The 21890-nt window shown below is 34.5% G+C and overlaps 23 non-coding genes across 23 annotated transcripts; all 23 read right to left on the bottom strand.

The window, feature by feature from the left end:
* Positions 1-961: 961 nt before the first annotated feature.
* Positions 962-1035, bottom strand: TRNAI-AAU. The gene has a single exon. It is a non-coding gene; the product is annotated as a tRNA-Ile (tRNA).
* An 829-nt stretch (positions 1036-1864) lies between these two features.
* TRNAI-AAU lies at positions 1865-1938 on the bottom strand. Its single transcript has one exon. It is a non-coding gene; the product is annotated as a tRNA-Ile (tRNA).
* An 856-nt stretch (positions 1939-2794) lies between these two features.
* Positions 2795-2868, bottom strand: TRNAI-AAU. Its single transcript has one exon. It is a non-coding gene; the product is annotated as a tRNA-Ile (tRNA).
* Positions 2869-3724: 856 nt separating this feature from the next.
* On the bottom strand, positions 3725-3798 carry TRNAI-AAU. The gene has a single exon. It is a non-coding gene; the product is annotated as a tRNA-Ile (tRNA).
* An 827-nt stretch (positions 3799-4625) lies between these two features.
* On the bottom strand, positions 4626-4699 carry TRNAI-AAU. Its single transcript has one exon. It is a non-coding gene; the product is annotated as a tRNA-Ile (tRNA).
* An 845-nt stretch (positions 4700-5544) lies between these two features.
* On the bottom strand, positions 5545-5618 carry TRNAI-AAU. The gene has a single exon. It is a non-coding gene; the product is annotated as a tRNA-Ile (tRNA).
* An 828-nt stretch (positions 5619-6446) lies between these two features.
* TRNAI-AAU lies at positions 6447-6520 on the bottom strand. The gene has a single exon. It is a non-coding gene; the product is annotated as a tRNA-Ile (tRNA).
* An 856-nt stretch (positions 6521-7376) lies between these two features.
* TRNAI-AAU lies at positions 7377-7450 on the bottom strand. Its single transcript has one exon. It is a non-coding gene; the product is annotated as a tRNA-Ile (tRNA).
* Positions 7451-8277: 827 nt separating this feature from the next.
* On the bottom strand, positions 8278-8351 carry TRNAI-AAU. The gene has a single exon. It is a non-coding gene; the product is annotated as a tRNA-Ile (tRNA).
* Positions 8352-9197: 846 nt separating this feature from the next.
* TRNAI-AAU lies at positions 9198-9271 on the bottom strand. Its single transcript has one exon. It is a non-coding gene; the product is annotated as a tRNA-Ile (tRNA).
* Positions 9272-10099: 828 nt separating this feature from the next.
* On the bottom strand, positions 10100-10173 carry TRNAI-AAU. The gene has a single exon. It is a non-coding gene; the product is annotated as a tRNA-Ile (tRNA).
* An 829-nt stretch (positions 10174-11002) lies between these two features.
* Positions 11003-11076, bottom strand: TRNAI-AAU. Its single transcript has one exon. It is a non-coding gene; the product is annotated as a tRNA-Ile (tRNA).
* An 827-nt stretch (positions 11077-11903) lies between these two features.
* On the bottom strand, positions 11904-11977 carry TRNAI-AAU. The gene has a single exon. It is a non-coding gene; the product is annotated as a tRNA-Ile (tRNA).
* An 893-nt stretch (positions 11978-12870) lies between these two features.
* TRNAI-AAU lies at positions 12871-12944 on the bottom strand. The gene has a single exon. It is a non-coding gene; the product is annotated as a tRNA-Ile (tRNA).
* Positions 12945-13770: 826 nt separating this feature from the next.
* TRNAI-AAU lies at positions 13771-13844 on the bottom strand. The gene has a single exon. It is a non-coding gene; the product is annotated as a tRNA-Ile (tRNA).
* Positions 13845-14675: 831 nt separating this feature from the next.
* TRNAI-AAU lies at positions 14676-14749 on the bottom strand. Its single transcript has one exon. It is a non-coding gene; the product is annotated as a tRNA-Ile (tRNA).
* Positions 14750-15600: 851 nt separating this feature from the next.
* On the bottom strand, positions 15601-15674 carry TRNAI-AAU. Its single transcript has one exon. It is a non-coding gene; the product is annotated as a tRNA-Ile (tRNA).
* Positions 15675-16529: 855 nt separating this feature from the next.
* Positions 16530-16603, bottom strand: TRNAI-AAU. Its single transcript has one exon. It is a non-coding gene; the product is annotated as a tRNA-Ile (tRNA).
* An 827-nt stretch (positions 16604-17430) lies between these two features.
* On the bottom strand, positions 17431-17503 carry TRNAI-AAU. Its single transcript has one exon. It is a non-coding gene; the product is annotated as a tRNA-Ile (tRNA).
* An 846-nt stretch (positions 17504-18349) lies between these two features.
* TRNAI-AAU lies at positions 18350-18423 on the bottom strand. The gene has a single exon. It is a non-coding gene; the product is annotated as a tRNA-Ile (tRNA).
* An 828-nt stretch (positions 18424-19251) lies between these two features.
* TRNAI-AAU lies at positions 19252-19325 on the bottom strand. Its single transcript has one exon. It is a non-coding gene; the product is annotated as a tRNA-Ile (tRNA).
* An 856-nt stretch (positions 19326-20181) lies between these two features.
* TRNAI-AAU lies at positions 20182-20255 on the bottom strand. The gene has a single exon. It is a non-coding gene; the product is annotated as a tRNA-Ile (tRNA).
* Positions 20256-21083: 828 nt separating this feature from the next.
* On the bottom strand, positions 21084-21157 carry TRNAI-AAU. Its single transcript has one exon. It is a non-coding gene; the product is annotated as a tRNA-Ile (tRNA).
* Between the last annotated feature and the right edge of the window lie 733 nt (positions 21158-21890).

The raw sequence follows: 21890 nt of genomic DNA, 5'->3' as shown, positions 1-21890 counted from the left end.
AAACACCATTTCAAAATTATTAATGGTTTTTACATGCAAAGGGTTGGGAGATGAAAATTTTGGCCCATACAGGTCTCGAACCTATGACCTTCGCATTATTAGCATGACGCTCTAACTAACTGAGCTAATTGGCCTTTGATTTCCAACTTTCAGAACACTACTATATCTAGTCACTTTTTCAGCTAAAATTGGTAAAAATGGTTATGAAATGCCAAGTGTTCAAATGTAAAATGCTACACAAAATTAGATGACTTAACACATATTCAGTGTCACTGTATTTTTTATTTATTAATTATGATCGATTTATCACCAAATATTTATATGAGAGACAAGGGTTACAAACCGAAGAAAAAATTTTAATCCTAACTAAAGAGTATCGGGAATGACTCGGAGGAAAAAGCGTAAGGGCATATTATTCAATATTACGAAAGACAATGGAATCTCCCTTGCCGATGGGATGACCACCGCTGAGTGCATTAGATGGTTGAGATGCGAGTTAAGTGAAGGAGAAAATACCCTTGACGGTTTCGATAACTACCACAGTTTTAGAATCAACCTCATATATATATATGATCATCATCCGGTGATACCAGGACACATCCTGAGCTCAAGGAATCAAATTAACAAATTTTTGAACACGGAAGCCGAGAAAGGCGAAGAAGCAGCAAGAAGAACGAGGGTTGAAGCTGCACAATTGAAGACATTTATATATGCTTTATGAACATTGAATTGTAATATAATTCATTTGAGATTATTAATGAAAATATTCAGTGTTGGTGATGCGTTGTGTTTATTTTTGTACTTCAAATTCCTTAGAATAAAATATTTGTCAAGTTAAAGTTGGAACACTTGAACTCAATGTTACCATATTAAAGTCACCGGTTCACGTTGTGCATTTTGTAAACACCATTTCAAAATTAATAATGGTTTTTACATGCAAAGGGTTGGGAGATGAAAGTTTTGGCCCATACAAGTCTCGAACCTGTGACCTTCGCGTTATTAGCACGACGCTCTAACCAACTGAGCTAATAGGCCTTTAATTTCCAACTTTCAGAACACTACTATATCTAGTCACTTTTTCAGCTAAAATTGGTAAAAATGGTTATGAAATGCCAAGTGTTCATATGTAAAATGCTACACAAAATTAGATGACTTAACACATATTCAGTGTCACTGTATTTTTTATTTATCAATTATGATCGATTTATAACCAATTATTTATATGAGAGACAAGGGTTACAAACCAAAGAAAAAATTTTAATCCTAACTAAAGACTATCGGGAATGACTCGGACGAAAAAGCGTAAGGGCATATTATTCAATATTACGAAAGACAATGGAATCTCCCTCGCAGATGGGATGACCACCGCTGAGTGCATTAGATGGTAGAGATGCGAGTTAAGCGAAGGAGAAAACACCCTTGACGGTTTCGATAACTACCACAGTTTTAGAATCAATCTCAAATATATATATATGATCATCATCCGGTGATACCAGGACACATCCAGAGTTCAAGGAATCAAATTAACAAATTTTTGGACACGGCAGCCGAGAATGGCGAAGAAGAAGCGAGAAGAACAAGGGTTGAAGCTGCACAATTGAAGACATTTATATATGCTTTATGAACATTGAATTGTAATATAATTCATTTGAGATTATTAATTAAAATTTTCAGTGTTGGTGATGCGTTGTGTTTATTTTTGTACTTCAAATTCCTTAGAATAAAATATTTGTCAAGTTAAAGTTGGAACACTTGAACTCAATGTTACCATATTAAAGTCACCGGTTGACGTTGTGCATTTTGTAAACACCATTTCAAAATTAATAATGGTTTTTATATGCAAAGGGTTGGGAGATGAAAATTTTGGCCCATACAGGTCTCGAACCTGTGACCTTCGCGTTATTAGCACGACGCTCTAACCAACTGAGCTAATAGGCCTTTAATTTCCAAATGTCAGAATACTACTATATCTAGTCACTTTTTCAGCTAAAATTGGTAAAAATGGTTATGAAATGCCAAGTGTTCATATGTAAAATGCTACACAAAATTAGATGACTTAACACATATTCAGTGTCACTGTATTTTTTATTTATTAATTATGATCGATTTATCACCAATTATTTATATGAGAGACAAGGGTTACAAACCGAAGAAATAATTTTAATCCTAACTAAAGAGTATCGGGAATGACTCGGACGAAAAAGCGTAAGGGCATATTATTCAATATTATGAAAGACAATGGAATCTCCCTTGCAGATGGGATGACCACCGCTGAGTGCATTAGATGGTAGAGATGCGAGTTAAGCGAAGGAGAAAATACCCTTGACGGTTTCGATAACTACCACAGTTTTAGAATCAACCTCATATATATATATGACCATCATCCGGTGATACCAGGACACATCCTGAGCTCAAGGAATCAAATTAACAAATTTTTGGACACGACAGCCGAGAAAGGCGAAGAAGCAGCAAGAAGAACGAGCGTTGAAGCTGCACAATTGAAGACATTTATATATGCTTTATGAACATTGAATTGTAATATAATTCATTTGAGATTATTAATGAAAATTTTCAGTGTTGGTGATGCGTTGTGTTTATTTTTGTACTTCAAATTCTTTAGAATAAAATATTTGTCAAGTTAAAGTTGGAACACTTGAACTCAATGTTACCATATTAAAGTCACCGGTTGACGTTGTGCATTTTGTAAACACCATTTCAAAATTAATAATGGTTTTTACACCATTTCAAAATTAATAATGGTTTTTACATGCAAAGGATTGTTAGATGAAAATTTTGGCCCATACAGGTCTCGAACCTGTGACCTTCGCGTTATTAGCACGACGCTCTAACCAACTGAGCTAATAGGCCTTTGATTTCCAACTTTCAGAACACTAATATATCTAGTCACTTTTTCAGCAAAAATTGGTAAAAATGGTTATGAAATGCCAAGTGTTCATATGTAAAATGCTTCACAAAATTAGATGACTTAACACATATTCAGTGTCACTGTATTTTTTATTTATTAATTATGATCGATTTATCACCAATTAATTTTATGAGAGACAAGGGTTACAAACCGAAGAAAAAATTTTAATCCTAACTAAAGAGTATCGGGAATGACTTTGACGAAAAAGCGTAAGGGCATATTATTCAATATTACGAAAGACAATGGAATCTCCCTTGCAGATGGGATGACCATCGCTGAGTGCATTAGATGGTAGAGATGCGAGTTAAGCGAAGGAGAAAATACCCTTGACGGTTTCGATAATTACCACAGTTTTAGAATCAATCTCACATATATATATGATCATCATCCGGTGATACCAGGACACATCCTGAGCTCAAGGAATCAAATTAACAAATTTTTGGACACGGCAGCCGAGAAAGGCGAAGAAGCAGCAAGAAGAACGAGGGTTGAAGCTGCACAATTGAAGACATTTATATATGCTTTACGAACATTGAATTGTAATATAATTCTTTTGAGATTATTAATGAAAATTTTCAGTGTTGGTGATGCGTTGTGTTTATTTTTGTACTTCAAATTCCTTAGAATAAAATATTTGTCAAGTTAAAGTTGGAACACTTGAACTCAAAGTTACCATATTAAAGTCACCGGTTGACGTTGTGCATTTTGTAAACACCATTTCAAAATTAATAATGGTTTTTACACCATTTCAAAATTAATAATGGTTTTTACATGCAAAGGGTTCGGAGATGAAAATTTTGGCCCATACAGGTCTCGAACCTGTGACCTTCGCGTTATTAGCACGACGCTCTAACCAACTGAGCTAATAGGCCTTTGATTTCCAACTTTCAGAACACTAATATATCTAGTTACTTTTTCAGCTAAAATTGGTAAAAATGGTTATGAAATGCCAAGTGTTCATATGTAAAATGCTTCACAAAATTAGATGACTTAACACATATTCAGTGTCACTGTATTTTTTATTTATTAATTATGATCGATTTATCACCAATTAATTATATAAGAGACAAGGGTTACAAACCGAAGAAAAAATTTTAATCCTAACTAAAGAGTATCGGGAATGACTAGGACGAAAAAGCGTAAGGGCATATTATTCAATATTACGAAAGACAATGGAATCTCCCTTGCAGATGGGATGACCACCGCTGAGTGCATTAGATGGTAGAGATGCGAGTTAAGCGAAGGAGAAAATACCCTTGACGGTTTCGATAACTACCACAGTGTTAGAATCAATCTCACATATATATATGATCATCATCCGGTGATACCAGGACACATCCTGAGCTCAAGGAATCAAATTAACAAATTTTTGGACACGGCAGCCGAGAAAGGCGAAGAAGCAGCAAGAAGAACGAGGGTTGAAGCTGCACAATTGAAGACATTTATATATGCTTTATGAACATTGAATTGTAATATAATTCATTTGAGATTATTAATGAAAATTTTCAGTGTTGGTGATGCGTTGTGTTTATTTTTGTACTTCAAATTCCTTAGAATAAAATATTTGTCAAGTTAAAGTTGGAACACTTGAACTCAAAGTTACCATATTAAAGTCACCGGTTCACGTTGTGCATTTTGTAAACACCATTTCAAAATTAATAATGGTTTTTACATGCAAAGGGTTGGGAGATGAAAATATTGGCCCATACAGGTCTCGAACCTGTGACCTTCGCGTTATTAGCACGACGCTCTAACCAACTGAGCTAATAGGCCTTTGATTTCCACCTTTCAGAACAACCCTATATCTAGTCACTTTTTCAGCTAAAATTGGTAAAAATGGTTATGAAATGCCAAGTTTTCATATGTAAAATGCTACACAAAATTAGATGACTTAACACATATTCAGTGTCACTGTATTTTTTATTTATTAATTATGATCGATTTATCACCAATTAATTATATGAGAGACAAGGGTTACAAACCGAAGAAAATTTTTTAATCCTAACTAAAGAGTATCGGGAATGACTCGAACGAAAAAGCGTAACGGCATATTATTTAATATTACGAAAGACAATGGAATCTCCCTTGCAGATGGGATGACCACCGTTGAGTGCATTAGATGGTAAAGATGCGAGTTAAGCGGAGGAGAAAATACCCTTGACGCTTTCGATAACTACCACAGTTTTAGAATCAATCTCACATATATATATGATCATCATCCGGTGATACCAGGACACATGCAGAGCTCAAGGAAACAAATTAACAAATTTTTGGACACGGCAGCCGAGAAAGACGAAGAAGCAGCAAGAAGAACGAGGGTTGAAGCTGCACAATTGAAGACATTTTGTAATGTTTATATATTTATATATGCTTTATGCACATTGAATTGTAATATAATTCATTTGAGATTATTAATGAAAATTTTCAGTGTTGGTGATGCGTTGTGTTTATTTTTGTACTTCAAATTCCTTAGAATAAAATATTTGTCAAGTTAAAGTTGGAACACTTGAACTCAATGTTACCATATTAAAGTCACCGGTTCACGTTGTGCATTTTGTAAACACCATTTCAAAATTAATAATGGTTTTTACATGCAAAGGGTTGGGAGATTGAAATTTTGGCCCATACAGGTCTCGAACCTGTGACCTTCGCGTTATTAGCACGACGCTCTAACCAACTGAGCTAATAGGCCTTTAATTTCCAACTTTCAGAACACTACTATATCTAGTCACTTTTTCAGCTAAAATTGGTAAAAATGGTTATGAAATGCCAAGTGTTCAAATGTAAAATGCTACACAAAGTTAGATGACTTAACACATATTCAGTGTCACTGTATTTTTTATTTATTAATTATGTTCGATTTATCACCAATTATTTATATGAGAGACAAGGGTTACAAACCGAAGAAAAAATATTAATCCTAACTAAAGAGTATCGGGAATGACTCGGACGAAAAAGCGTAAGGGCATATTATTCAATATTACGAAAGACAATGGAATCTCCCTTGCAGATGGGATGACCACCGCTGAGTGCATTAGATGGTTGAGATGCGAGTTAAGTGAAGGAGAAAATACCCTTGACGGTTTCGATAACTACCACAGTTTTAGAATGAACCTCATATATATATATGATCATCATCTGGTGATACCAGGACACATCCTGAGCTCAAGGAATCAAATTAACAAATTTTTGAACACGGAAGCCGAGAAAGGCGAAGAAGCAGCAAGAAGAACGAGGGTTGAAGCTGCACAATTGAAGACATTTATATATGCTTTATGAACATTGAATTGTAATATAATTCATTTTGAGATTATTAATGAAAATTTTCAATTTTGGTGATGCGTTGTGTTTATTTTTGTACTTCAAATTCCTTAGAATAAAATATTTGTCAGGTTAAAGTTGGAACACTTGAACTCAATGTTACCATATTAAAGTCACCGGTTCACGTTGTGCATTTTGTAAACACCATTTCAAAATTAATAATGGTTTTTACATGCAAAGGGTTGGGAGATGAAAAATTTGGCCCATACAAGTCTCGAACCTGTGACCTTCGCGTTATTAGCACGACGCTCTAACCAACTGAGCTAATAGGCCTTTAATTTCCAACTTTCAGAACACTACTATATCTAGTCACTTTTTCAGCTAAAATTGGTAAAAATGGTTATGAAATGCCAAGTGTTCATATGTAAAATGCTACACAAAATTAGATGACTTAACACATATTCAGTGTCACTGTATTTTTTATTTATCAATTATGATCGATTTATCACCAATTAATTTTATGAGAGACAAGGGTTACAAACCGAAGAAAAAATTTTAATCCTAACTAAAGAGTATCGGGAATGACACTGACGAAAAAGCGTAAGGGCATATTATTCAATATTACGAAAGACAATGGAATCTCCCTTGCAGATGGGATGACCATCGCTGAATGCATTAGATGGTAGAGATGCGAGTTAAGCGAAGGAGAAAATACCCTTGACGGTTTCGATAACTACCACAGTTTTAGAATCAATCTCACATATATATATGATCATTATCCGGTGATACCAGGACACATCCTGAGCTCAAGGAATCAAATTAACAAATTTTTGGACACGGCAGCCGAGAAAGGCGAAGAAGCAGCAAGAAGAACGAGGGTTGAAGCTGCACGATTGAAGACATTTATATATGCTTTACGAACATTGAATTGTAATATAATTCTTTTGAGATTATTAATGAAAATTTTCAGTGTTGGTGATGCGTTGTGTTTATTTTTGTACTTCAAATTCCTTAGAATAAAATATTTGTCAAGTTAAAGTTGGAACACTTGAACTCAAAGTTACCATATTAAAGTCACCGGTTGACGTTGTGCATTTTGTAAACACCATTTAAAAATTAATAATGGTTTTTACACCATTTCAAAATTAATAATGGTTTTTACATGCAAAGGGTTCGGAGATGAAAATTTTGGCCCATACAGGTCTCGAACCTGTGACCTTCGCGTTATTAGTACGACGCTCTAACCAACTGAGCTAATAGGCCTTTGATTTCCAACTTTCAGAACACTAATATATCTAGTTACTTTTTCAGCTAAAATTGGTAAAAATGGTTATGAAATGCCAAGTGTTCATATGTAAAATGCTTCACAAAATTAGATGACTTAACACATATTCAGTGTCACTGTATTTTTTATTTATTAATTATGATCGATTTATCACCAATTAATTATATAAGAGACAAGGGTTACAAACCGAAGAAAAAATTTTAATCCTAACTAAAGAGTATCGGGAATGACTAGGACGAAAAAGCGTAAGGGCATATTATTCAATATTACGAAAGACAATGGAATCTCCCTTGCAGATGGGATGACCACCGCTGAGTGCATTAGATGGTAGAGATGCGAGTTAAGCGAAGGAGAAAATACCCTTGACGGTTTCGATAACTACCACAGTTTTAGAATCAATCTCACATATATATATGATCATCATCCGGTGATACCAGGACACATCCTGAGCTAAAGGAATCAAATTAACAAATTTTTGGACACGGCAGCCGAGAAAGGCGAAGAAGCAGCAAGAAGAACGAGGGTTGAAGCTGCACAATTGAAGACATTTATATATGCTTTATGAACATTGAATTGTAATATAATTCATTTGAGATTATTAATGAAAATTTTCAGTGTTGGTGATGCGTTGTGTTTATTTTTGTACTTCAAATTCCTTAGAATAAAATATTTGTCAAGTTAAAGTTGGAACACTTGAACTCAAAGTTACCATATTAAAGTCACCGGTTGACGTTGTGCATTTTGTAAACACCATTTCAAAATTAATAATGGTTTTTACATGCAAAGGGTTGGGAGATGAAAATATTGGCCCATACAGGTCTCGAACCTGTGACCTTCGCGTTATTAGCACGACGCTCTAACCAACTGAGTTAATAGGCCTTTGATTTCCACCTTTCAGAACACAACTATATCTAGTCACTTTTTCAGCTAAAATTGGTAAAAATGGTTATGAAATGCCTAGTTTTCATATGTAAAATGCTACACAAAATTAGATGACTTAACACATATTCAGTGTCACTGTATTTTTTTATTTATTAATTATGATCGATTTATCACCAATTAATTATATGAGAGACAAGGGTTACAAACCGAAGAAAATTTTTTAATCCTAACTAAAGAGTATCGGGAATGACTCGAACGAAAAAGCGTAACGGCATATTATTTAATATTACGAAAGACAATGGAATCTCCCTTGCAGATGGGATGACCACCGTTGAGTGCATTAGATGGTAAAGATGCGAGTTAAGCGGAGGAGAAAATACCCTTGACGCTTTCGATAACTACCACAGTTTTAGAATCAATCTCACATATATATATGATCATCATCCGGTGATACCAGGACACATGCAGAGCTCAAGGAAACAAATTAACAAATTTTTGGACACGGCAGCCGAGAAAGACGAAGAAGCAGCAAGAAGAACGAGGGTTGAAGCTGCACAATTGAAGACATTTTGTAATGTTTATATATTTATATATGCTTTATGCACATTGAATTGTAATATAATTCATTTGAGATTATTAATGAAAATTTTCAGTGTTGGTGATGCGTTGTGTTTATTTTTGTACTTCAAATTCCTTAGAATAAAATATTTGTCAAGTTAAAGTTGGAACACTTGAACTCAATGTTACCATATTAAAGTCACCGGTTCACGTTGTGCATTTTGTAAACACCATTTCAAAATTAATAATGGTTTTTACATGCAAAGGGTTGGGAGATTGAAATTTTGGCCCATACAGGTCTCGAACCTGTGACCTTCGCGTTATTAGCACGACGCTCTAACCAACTGAGCTAATAGGCCTTTAATTTCCAACTTTCAGAACACTACTATATCTAGTCACTTTTTCAGCTAAAATTGGTAAAAATGGTTATGAAATGCCAAGTGTTCAAATGTAAAATGCTACACAAAGTTAGATGACTTAACACATATTCAGTGTCACTGTATTTTTTATTTATTAATTATGTTCGATTTATCACCAATTATTTATATGAGAGACAAGGGTTACAAACCGAAGAAAAAATATTAATCCTAACTAAAGAGTATCGGGAATGACTCGGACGAAAAAAGCGTAAGGGCATATTATTCAATATTACGAAAGACAATGGAATCTCCCTTGCAGATGGGATGACCACCGCTGAGTGCATTAGATGGTTGAGATGCGAGTTAAGTGAAGGAGAAAATACCCTTGACGGTTTCGATAACTACCACAGTTTTAGAATGAACCTCATATATATATATGATCATCATCTGGTGATACCAGGACACATCCTGAGCTCAAGGAATCAAATTAACAAATTTTTGAACACGGAAGCCGAGAAAGGCGAAGAAGCAGCAAGAAGAACGAGGGTTGAAGCTGCACAATTGAAGACATTTATATATGCTTTATGAACATTGAAATGTAATATAATTCATTTTGAGATTATTAATGAAAATTTTCAATTTTGGTGATGCGTTGTGTTTATTTTTGTACTTCAAATTCCTTAGAATAAAATATTTGTCAGGTTAAAGTTGGAACACTTGAACTCAATGTTACCATATTAAAGTCACCGGTTCACGTTGTGCATTTTGTAAACACCATTTCAAAATTAATAATGGTTTTTACATGCAAAGGGTTGGGAGATGAAAATTTGGCCCATACAAGTCTCGAACCTGTGACCTTCGCGTTATTAGCACGACGCTCTAACCAACTGAGCTAATAGGCCTTTAATTTCCAACTTTCAGAACACTACTATATCTAGTCACTTTTTCAGCTAAAATTGGTAAAAATGGTTATGAAATGCCAAGTGTTCATATGTAAAATGCTACACAAAATTAGATGACTTAACACATATTCAGTGTCACTGTATTTTTTATTTATCAATTATGATCGATTTATCACCAATTAATTTTATGAGAGACAAGGGTTACAAACCGAAGAAAAAATTTTAATCCTAACTAAAGAGTATCGGGAATGACACTGACGAAAAAGCGTAAGGGCATATTATTCAATATTACGAAAGACAATGGAATCTCCCTTGCAGATGGGATGACCATCGCTGAATGGCATTAGATGGTAGAGATGCGAGTTAAGCGAAGGAGAAAATACCCTTGACGTTTCGATAACTACCACAGTTTTAGAATCAATCTCACATATATATATGATCATCATCCGGTGATACCAGGACACATCCAGAGCTCAAGGAATCAAATTAACAAATTTTTGGACACGGCAGCCGAGAAAGGCGAAGAAGCAGCAAGAAGAACGAGGGTTGAAGCTGCACAATTGAAGACATTTTGTATATATGCTTTATGACATTGAATTGTAATATAATTCTTTTGAGATTATTAATGAAAATTTTCAGTGTTGGTGATGCGTTGTGTTTATTTTTGTACTTCAAATTCCTTAGAATAAAATATTTGTCAAGTTAAAGTTGGAACACTTGAACTCAAAGTTACCATATTAAAGTCACCGGTTCACGTTGTGCATTTTGTAAACACCATTTCAAAATTAATAATGGTTTTTACATGCAAAGGGTTGGGAGATGAAAATTTTGGCCCATACAGGTCTCGAACCTGTGACCTTCGCGTTATTAGCACGACGCTCTAACCAACTGAGCTAATAGGCCTTTGATTTCCAACTTTCAGAACACTACTATATCTAGTCACTTTTTCAGCTAAAATTGGTAAAAATGGTTATGAAATGCCAAGTGTTCATATGTAAAATGCTACACAAAATTAGATGACTTAACACATATTCAGTGTCACTGTATTTTTTATTTATTAATTATGATCGATTTATCACCAATTAATTATATGAGAGACAAGGGTTACAAACCGAAGAAAAAATTTTAATCCTAACTAAAGAGTATCGGGAATGACTCGGACGAAAAAGCGTAAGGGCATATTATTCAATATTACGAAAGACAATGGAATCTCCCTTGCAGATGGGATGACCACCGCTGAGTGCATTAGATGGTAGAGATGCGAGTTAAGCGAAGGAGAAAATACCCTTGACGGTTTCGATAACTACCACAGTTTTAGAATCAATCTCACATATATATATGATCATCATCCGGTGATACCAGGACACATCCTGAGCTCAAGGAATCAAATTAACAAATTTTTGGACACGGCAGCCGAGAAAGGCGAAGAAGCAGCAAGAAGAACGAGGGTTGAAGCTGCACAATTGAAGACATTTATATATGCTTTATGAACATTGAATTGTAATATAATTCATTTGAGATTATTAATGAAAATTTTCAGTGTTGGTGATGCGTTGTGTTTATTTTTGTACTTCAAATTCCTTAGAATAAAATATTTGTCAAGTTAAAGTTGGAACACTTGAACTCAAAGTTACCATATTAAAGTCACCGGTTCACGTTGTGCATTTTGTAAACACCATTTCAAAATTAATAATGGTTTTTACATGCAAAGGGTTGGGAGATGAAAATTTTGGCCCATACAGGTCTCGAACCTGTGACCTTCGCGTTATTAGCACGACGCTCTAACCAACTGAGCTAATAGGCCTTTGAACGTCAAGCTACCAAGTGTTCGTATTCCGTCTCCCTTTGGTCAAAAAAGGTTAACAAATGTGTCATATGTAAAATGCTAGAAAATTAGATGACTTAAAAATTGGTAAAAATGGTTATGAAATGCCAAGTGTTCATATGTAAAATGCTACACAAAATTAGATGACTTAACACATATTCAGTGTCACTGTATTTTTTATTTATTAATTATGATCGATTTATCACCAATTAATTATATGAGAGACAAGGGTTACAAACCGAAGAAAAAATTTTAATCCTAACTAAAGAGTATCGGGAATGACTCGGACGAAAAAGCGTAAGGGCATATTATTCAATATTACGAAAGACAATGGAATCTCCCTTGCAGATGGGATGACCACCGCTGAGTGCATTAGATGGTAGAGATGCGAGTTAAGCGAAGGAGAAAATACCCTTGACGCTTTCGATAACTACCACAGTTTTAGAATCAATCTCACATATATATATGATCATCATCCGGTGATACCAGGACACATCCTGAGCTCAAGGAATCAAATTAACAAATTTTTGGACACGGCAGCCGAGAAAGGCGAAGAAGCAGCAAGAAGAACGAGGGTTGAAGCTGCACAATTGAAGACATTTAATGTTTATATATTTATATATGCTTTATGCACATTGAATTGTAATATAATTCTTTTGAGATTATTAATGAAAATTTTCAGTGTTGGTGATGCGTTGTGTTTATTTTTGTACTTCAAATTCCTTAGAATAAAATATTTGTCAAGTTAAAGTTGGAACACTTGAACTCAAAGTTACCATATTAAAGTCACCGGTTGACGTTGTGCATTTTGTAAACACCATTTCAAAATTAATAATGGTTTTTACATGCAAAGGGTTGGGAGATGAAAATTTTGGCCCATACAGGTCTCGAACCTGTGACCTTCGCGTTATTAGCACGACGCTCTAACCAACTGAGCTAATAGGCCTTTGATTTCCAACTTTCAGAACACTACTATATCTAGTCACTTTTTCAGCTAAAATTGGTAAAAATGGTTATGAAATGCCAAGTGTTCATATGTAAAATGCTACACAAAATTAGATGACTTAACACATATTCAGTGTCACTGTATTTTTTATTTATTAATTATGATCGATTTATCACCAATTATTTATATGAGAGACAAGGGTTACAAACCGAAGAAAAAATTTTAATCCTAACTAAAGAGTATCGGGAATGACTCGGACGAAAAAGCGTAAGGGCATATTATTCAATATTACGAAAGACAATGGAATCTCCCTTGCAGATGGGATGACCACCGCTGAGTGCATTAGATGGTAGAGATGCGAGTTAAGCGAAGGAGAAAATACCCTTGACGGTTTCGATAACTACCACAGTTTTAGAATCAATCTCACATATATATATATGATCATCATCCGGTGATACCAGGACACATCCTGAGCTCAAGGAATCAAATTAACAAATTTTTGGACACGACAGCCGAGAAAGGCGAAGAAGCAGCAAGAAGAACGAGGGTTGAAGCTGCACAATTGAAGACATTTATATATGCTTTATGAACATTGAATTGTAATATAATTCATTTGAGATTATTAATGAAAATTTTCAGTGTTGGTGATGCGTTGTGTTTATTTTTGTACTTCAAATTCCTTAGAATAAAATATTTGTCAAGTTAAAGTTGGAACACTTGAACTCAATGTTACCATATTAAAGTCACCGGTTCACGTTGTGCATTTGTAAACACATTTCAAAATTAATAATGGTTTTTACATGCAAAGGGTTGGAGATGAAAATTTTGGCCCATACAAGTCTCGAACCTGTGACCTTCGCGTTATTAGCACGACGCTCTAACCAACTGAGCTAATAGGCCTTTAATTTCCAACTTTCAGAACACTATATATCTAGTCACTTTTTCAGCTAAAATTGGTAAAAATGGTTTATGAAATGCCAAGTGTTCATATGTAAAATGCTACACAAAATTAGATGACTTAACACATATTCAGTGTCACTGTATTTTTTATTTATTAATTATGATCGATTTATCACCAATTATTTATATGAGAGACAAGGGTTACAACCGAAGAAAAAATTTTAATCCTAACTAAAGAGTATCGGGAATGACTCGGACGAAAAAGCGTAAGGGCATATTATTCAATATTACGAAAGACAATGGAATCTCCCTTGCAGATGGGATGACCACCGCTGAGTGCATTAGATGGTAGAGATGCGAGTTAAGCGAAGGAGAAAATACCCTTGACGGTTTCGATAACTACCACAGTTTTAGAATCAATCTCAATATATATATATGATCATCATCCGGTGATACCAGGACACATCCAGAGTTCAAGGAATCAATTAACAAATTTTTGGACACGGCAGGCCGAGAAAGGCGAAGAAGAGCGAGAAGAACGAGGGTTGAAGCTGCACAATTGAAGACATTTATATATGCTTTATGAACATTGAATTGTAATATAATTCATTTGAGATTATTAATGAAAATTTTCAGTGTTGGTGATGCGTTGTGTTTATTTTTGTACTTCAAATTCCTTTAGAATAAAATATTTGTCAAGTTAAAGTTGGAACACTTGAACTCAATGTTACCCATATTAAAGTCACCGGCTTGAACGTTGTGCAATTTTGTAAACACCATTTCAAAATTAATAATGGTTTTTATATGCAAAGGGTTGGAGATTGAAAATTTTGGCCCATACAGGTCTCGAACCTGTGACCTTCGCGTTATTAGCACGACGCTCTAACCAACTGAGCTAATAGGCCTTTAATTTCCAACATTCAGAATACTACTATATCTAGTCACTTTTTCAGCTAAAATTGGTAAAAATGGTTATGAAATGCCAAGTGTTCATATGTAAAATGCTACACAAAATTAGATGACTTAACACATATTCAGTGTCACTGTATTTTTTATTTATTAATTATGATCGATTTATCACCAATTATTTATATGAGAGACAAGGGTTACAAACCGAAGAAATAATTTTAATCCTAACTAAAGAGTATCGGAATGACTCGGACGAAAAAGCGTAAGGGCATATTATTCAATATTATGAAAGACAATGGAATCTCCCTTGCAGATGGGATGACCACCGCTGAGTGCATTAGATGGTAGAGATGCGAGTTAAGCGAAGGAGAAAATACCCTTGACGGTTTCGATAACTACCACAGTTTTAGAATCAACCTCATATATATATATGATCCATCATCCGGTGATACCAGGACACATCCTGAGCTCAAGGAATCAAATTAACAAATTTTTGGACACGGACAGCCGAGAAAGGCGAAGAAGCAGCAAGAAGAACGAGCGTTGAAGCTGCACAATTGAAGACATTTATATATGCTTTATGAACATTGAATTGTAATATAATTCATTTTGAGATTATTAATGAAAATTTTCAGTGTTGGTGATGCGTTTGTGTTTATTTTGTACTTCAAATTCTTTAGAATAAAATATTTGTCAAGTTAAAGTTGGAACACTTGAACTCAATGTTACCATATTAAAGTCACCGGTTGACGTTGTGCATTTTGTAAACACCATTTCAAAATTAATAATGGTTTTTACACATTCAAATAATATGGTTTTACATGCAAAGGGTTGGAGATGAAAATTTTGGCCCATACAGGTCTCGAACCTGTGACCTTCGCGTTATTAGCACGACGCTCTAACCAACTGAGCTAATAGGCCTTTGATTTCCAACTTTCAGAACACTAATATATCTAGTCACTTTTTCAGCAAAAATTGGTAAAAATGGTTATGAAATGCCAAGTGTTCATATGTAAAATGCTTCACAAAATTAGATGACTTAACACATATTCCAGTGTCACTGTATTTTTTATTTATTAATTATGATCGATTTATCACCAATTAATTTTATGAGAGACAAGGGTTACAAACCGAAGAAAAAATTTTAATCCTAACTAAAGAGTATCGGGAATGACTTTGACGAAAAAGCGTAAGGGCATATTATTCAATATTACGAAAGACAATGGAATCTCCCTTGCAGATGGGATGACCATCGCTGAGTGCATTAGATGGTAGAGATGCGAGTTAAGCGAAGGAGAAAATACCCTTGACGGTTTCGATAATTACCACAGTTTTAGAATCAATCTCACATATATATATGATCATCATCCGGTGATACCAGGACACATCCTGAGCTCAAGGAATCAAATTAACAATTTTTGGACACGGCAGCCGAGAAAGGCGAAGAAGCAGCAAGAAGAACGAGGGTTGAAGCTGCACAATTGAAGACATTTATATATGCTTTACGAACATTGAATTGTAATATAATTCTTTTGAGATTATTAATGAAAATTTTCAGTGTTGGTGATGCGTTGTGTTTATTTTTGTACTTCAAATTCCTTAGAATAAAATATTTGTCAAGTTAAAGTTGGAACACTTGAACTCAAAGTTACCATATTAAAGTCACCGGTTGACGTTGTGCATTTTGTAAACACCATTTCAAAATTAATAATGGTTTTTACACCATTTCAAAATTAATAATGGTTTTTACATGCAAAGGGTTCGGAGATGAAAATTTGGCCCATACAGGTCTCGAACCTGTGACCTTCGCGTTATTAGCACGACGCTCTAACCAACTGAGCTAATAGGCCTTTGATTTCCAACTTTCAGAACACTAATATATCTAGTTACTTTTTCAGCTAAAATTGGTAAAAATGGTTATGAAATGCCAAGTGTTCATATGTAAAATGCTTCACAAAATTAGATGACTTAACACATATTCAGTGTCACTGTATTTTTTATTTATTAATTATGATCGATTTATCACCAATTAATTATATAAGAGACAAGGGTTACAAACGAAGAAAAAATTTTAATCCTAACTAAAGAGTATCGGGAATGACTAGGACGAAAAAGCGTAAGGGCATATTATTCAATATTACGAAAGACAATGGAATCTCCCTTGCAGATGGGATGACCACCGCTGAGTGCATTAGATGGTAGAGATGCGAGTTTAAGCGAAGGAGAAAATACCCTTGACGGTTTCGATAACTACCACAGTGTTAGAATCAATCTCACATATATATATGATCATCATCCGGTGATACCAGGACACATCCTGAGCTCAAGGAATCAAATTAACAAATTTTTGGACACGGCAGCCGAGAAAGGCGAAGAAGCAGCAAGAAGAACGAGGGTTGAAGCTGCACAATTGAAGACATTTATATATGCTTTATGAACATTGAATTGTAATATAATTCATTTGAGATTATTAATGAAAATTTTCAGTGTTGGTGATGCGTTGTGTTTATTTTTGTACTTCAAATTCCTTAGAATAAAATATTTGTCAAGTTAAAGTTGGAACACTTGAACTCAAAGTTACCATATTAAAGTCACCGGTTCACGTTGTGCATTTTGTAAACACCATTTCAAAATTAATAATGGTTTTTACATGCAAAGGGTTGGGAGATGAAAATATTGGCCCATACAGTCTCGAACCTGTGACCTTCGCGTTATTAGCACGACGCTCTAACCAACTGAGCTAATAGGCCTTTGATTTCCACCTTTCAGAACAACCCTATATCTAGTCACTTTTTCAGCTAAAATTGGTAAAAATGGTTATGAAATGCCAAGTTTTCATATGTAAAATGCTACACAAAATTAGATGACTTAACACATATTCAGTGTCACTGTATTTTTTATTTATTAATTATGATCGATTTATCACCAATTAATTATATGAGAGACAAGGGTTACAAAACCGAAGAAAATTTTTTAATCCTAACTAAAGAGTATCGGGAATGACTCGAACGAAAAAGCGTAACGGCATATTATTTAATATTACGAAAGACAATGGAATCTCCCTTGCAGATGGGATGACCACCGTTGAGTGCATTAGATGGTAAAGATGCGAGTTAAGCGGAGGAGAAAATACCCTTGACGCTTTCGATAACTACCACAGTTTTAGAATCAATCTCACATATATATATGATCATCATCCGGTGATACCAGGACACATGCAGAGCTCAAGGAAACAAATTAACAAATTTTTGGACACGGCAGCCGAGAAAGACGAAGAAGCAGCAAGAAGAACGAGGGTTGAAGCTGCACAATTGAAGACATTTTGTAATGTTTATATATTTATATATGCTTTATGCACATTGAATTGTAATATAATTCATTTGAGATTATTAATGAAAATTTTCAGTGTTGGTGATGCGTTGTGTTTATTTTTGTACTTCAAATTCCTTAGAATAAAATATTTGTCAAGTTAAAGTTGGAACACTTGAACTCAATGTTACCATATTAAAGTCACCGGTTCACGTTGTGCATTTTGTAAACACCATTTCAAAATTAATAATGGTTTTTACATGCAAAGGGTTGGGAGATTGAAATTTTGGCCCATACAGGTCTCGAACCTGTGACCTTCGCGTTATTAGCACGACGCTCTAACCAACTGAGCTAATAGGCCTTTAATTTCCAACTTTCAGAACACTACTATATCTAGTCACTTTTTCAGCTAAAATTGGTAAAAATGGTTATGAAATGCCAAGTGTTCAAATGTAAAATGCTACACAAAGTTAGATGACTTAACACATATTCAGTGTCACTGTATTTTTTATTTATTAATTATGTTCGATTTATCACCAATTATTTATATGAGAGACAAGGGTTACAAACCGAAGAAAAAATATTAATCCTAACTAAAGAGTATCGGGAATGACTCGGACGAAAAAGCGTAAGGGCATATTATTCAATATTACGAAAGACAATGGAATCTCCCTTGCAGATGGGATGACCACCGCTGAGTGCATTAGATGGTTGAGATGCGAGTTAAGTGAAGGAGAAAATACCCTTGACGGTTTCGATAACTACCACAGTTTTAGAATGAACCTCATATATATATATGATCATCATCTGGTGATACCAGGACACATCCTGAGCTCAAGGAATCAAATTAACAAATTTTTGAACACGGAAGCCGAGAAAGGCGAAGAAGCAGCAAGAAGAACGAGGGTTGAAGCTGCACAATTGAAGACATTTATATATGCTTTATGAACATTGAATTGTAATATAATTCATTTTGAGATTATTAATGAAAATTTTCAATTTTGGTGATGCGTTGTGTTTATTTTTGTACTTCAAATTCCTTAGAATAAAATATTTGTCAGGTTAAAGTTGGAACACTTGAACTCAATGTTACCATATTAAAGTCACCGGTTCACGTTGTGCATTTTGTAAACACCATTTCAAAATTAATAATGGTTTTTACATGCAAAGGGTTGGGAGATGAAAAATTTGGCCCATACAAGTCTCGAACCTGTGACCTTCGCGTTATTAGCACGACGCTCTAACCAACTGAGCTAATAGGCCTTTAATTTCCAACTTTCAGAACACTACTATATCTAGTCACTTTTTCAGCTAAAATTGGTAAAAATGGTTATGAAATGCCAAGTGTTCATATGTAAAATGCTACACAAAATTAGATGACTTAACACATATTCAGTGTCACTGTATTTTTTATTTATCAATTATGATCGATTTATCACCAATTAATTTTATGAGAGACAAGGGTTACAAACCGAAGAAAAAATTTTAATCCTAACTAAAGAGTATCGGGAATGACACTGACGAAAAAGCGTAAGGGCATATTATTCAATATTACGAAAGACAATGGAATCTCCCTTGCAGATGGGATGACCATCGCTGAATGCATTAGATGGTAGAGATGCGAGTTAAGCGAAGGAGAAAATACCCTTGACGGTTTCGATAACTACCACAGTTTTAGAATCAATCTCACATATATATATGATCATTATCCGGTGATACCAGGACACATCCTGAGCTCAAGGAATCAAATTAACAAATTTTTGGACACGGCAGCCGAGAAAGGCGAAGAAGCAGCAAGAAGAACGAGGGTTGAAGCTGCACGATTGAAGACATTTATATATGCTTTACGAACATTGAATTGTAATATAATTCTTTTGAGATTATTAATGAAAATTTTCAGTGTTGGTGATGCGTTGTGTTTATTTTTGTACTTCAAATTCCTTAGAATAAAATATTTGTCAAGTTAAAGTTGGAACACTTGAACTCAAAGTTACCATATTAAAGTCACCGGTTGACGTTGTGCATTTTGTAAACACCATTTAAAAATTAATAATGGTTTTTACACCATTTCAAAATTAATAATGGTTTTTACATGCAAAGGGTTCGGAGATGAAAATTTTGGCCCATACAGGTCTCGAACCTGTGACCTTCGCGTTATTAGTACGACGCTCTAACCAACTGAGCTAATAGGCCTTTGATTTCCAACTTTCAGAACACTAATATATCTAGTTACTTTTTCAGCTAAAATTGGTAAAAAATGGTTATGAAATGCCAAGTGTTCATATGTAAAATGCTTCACAAAATTAGATGACTTAACACATATTCAGTGTCACTGTATTTTTTATTTATTAATTATGATCGATTTATCACCAATTAATTATATAAGAGACAAGGGTTACAAACCGAAGAAAAAATTTTAATCCTAACTAAAGAGTATCGGGAATGACTAGGACGAAAAAGCGTAAGGGCATATTATTCAATATTACGAAAGACAATGGAATCTCCCTTGCAGATGGGATGACCACCGCTGAGTGCATTAGATGGTAGAGATGCGAGTTAAGCGAAGGAGAAAATACCCTTGACGGTTTCGATAACTACCACAGTTTTAGAATCAATCTCACATATATATATGATCATCATCCGGTGATACCAGGACACATCCTGAGCTAAAGGAATCAAATTAACAAATTTTTGGACACGGCAGCCGAGAAAGGCGAAGAAGCAGCAAGAAGAACGAGGGTTGAAGCTGCACAATTGAAGACATTTATATATGCTTTATGAACATTGAATTGTAATATAATTCATTTGAGATTATTAATGAAAATTTTCAGTGTTGGTGATGCGTTGTGTTTATTTTTGTACTTCAAATTCCTTAGAATAAAATATTTGTCAAGTTAAAGTTGGAACACTTGAACTCAAAGTTACCATATTAAAGTCACCGGTTGACGTTGTGCATTTTGTAAACACCATTTCAAAATTAATAATGGTTTTTACATGCAAAGGGTTGGGAGATGAAAATATTGGCCCATACAGGTCTCGAACCTGTGACCTTCGCGTTATTAGCACGACGCTCTAACCAACTGAGTTAATAGGCCTTTGATTTCCACCTTTCAGAACACAACTATATCTAGTCACTTTTTCAGCTAAAATTGGTAAAAATGGTTATGAAATGCCTAGTTTTCATATGTAAAATGCTACACAAAATTAGATGACTTAACACATATTCAGTGTCACTGTATTTTTATTTATTAATTATGATCGATTTATCACCAATTAATTATATGAGAGACAAGGGTTACAAACCGAAGAAAATTTTTTAATCCTAACTAAAGAGTATCGGGAATGACTCGAACGAAAAAGCGTAACGGCATATTATTTAATATTACGAAAGACAATGGAATCTCCCTTGCAGATGGGATGACCACCGTTGAGTGCATTAGATGGTAAAGATGCGAGTTAAGCGGAGGAGAAAATACCCTTGACGCTTTCGATAACTACCACAGTTTTAGAATCAATCTCACATATATATATGATCATCATCCGGTGATACCAGGACACATGCAGAGCTCAAGGAAACAAATTAACAAATTTTTGGACACGGCAGCCGAGAAAGACGAAGAAGCAGCAAGAAGAACGAGGGTTGAAGCTGCACAATTGAAGACATTTTGTAATGTTTATATATTTATATATGCTTTATGCACATTGAATTGTAATATAATTCATTTGAGATTATTAATGAAAATTTTCAGTGTTGGTGATGCGTTGTGTTTATTTTTGTACTTCAAATTCCTTAGAATAAAATATTTGTCAAGTTAAAGTTGGAACACT

This window comes from Ipomoea nil, unplaced genomic scaffold, assembly GCF_001879475.1.
Source record: "Ipomoea nil cultivar Tokyo-kokei standard unplaced genomic scaffold, Asagao_1.1 scaffold1101, whole genome shotgun sequence".
NCBI classification, from domain to species: domain Eukaryota; kingdom Viridiplantae; phylum Streptophyta; class Magnoliopsida; order Solanales; family Convolvulaceae; genus Ipomoea; species Ipomoea nil.
Note: the sequence above shows the minus strand (reverse complement) of the source record. Positions and strands in the feature narration are given on the sequence as shown.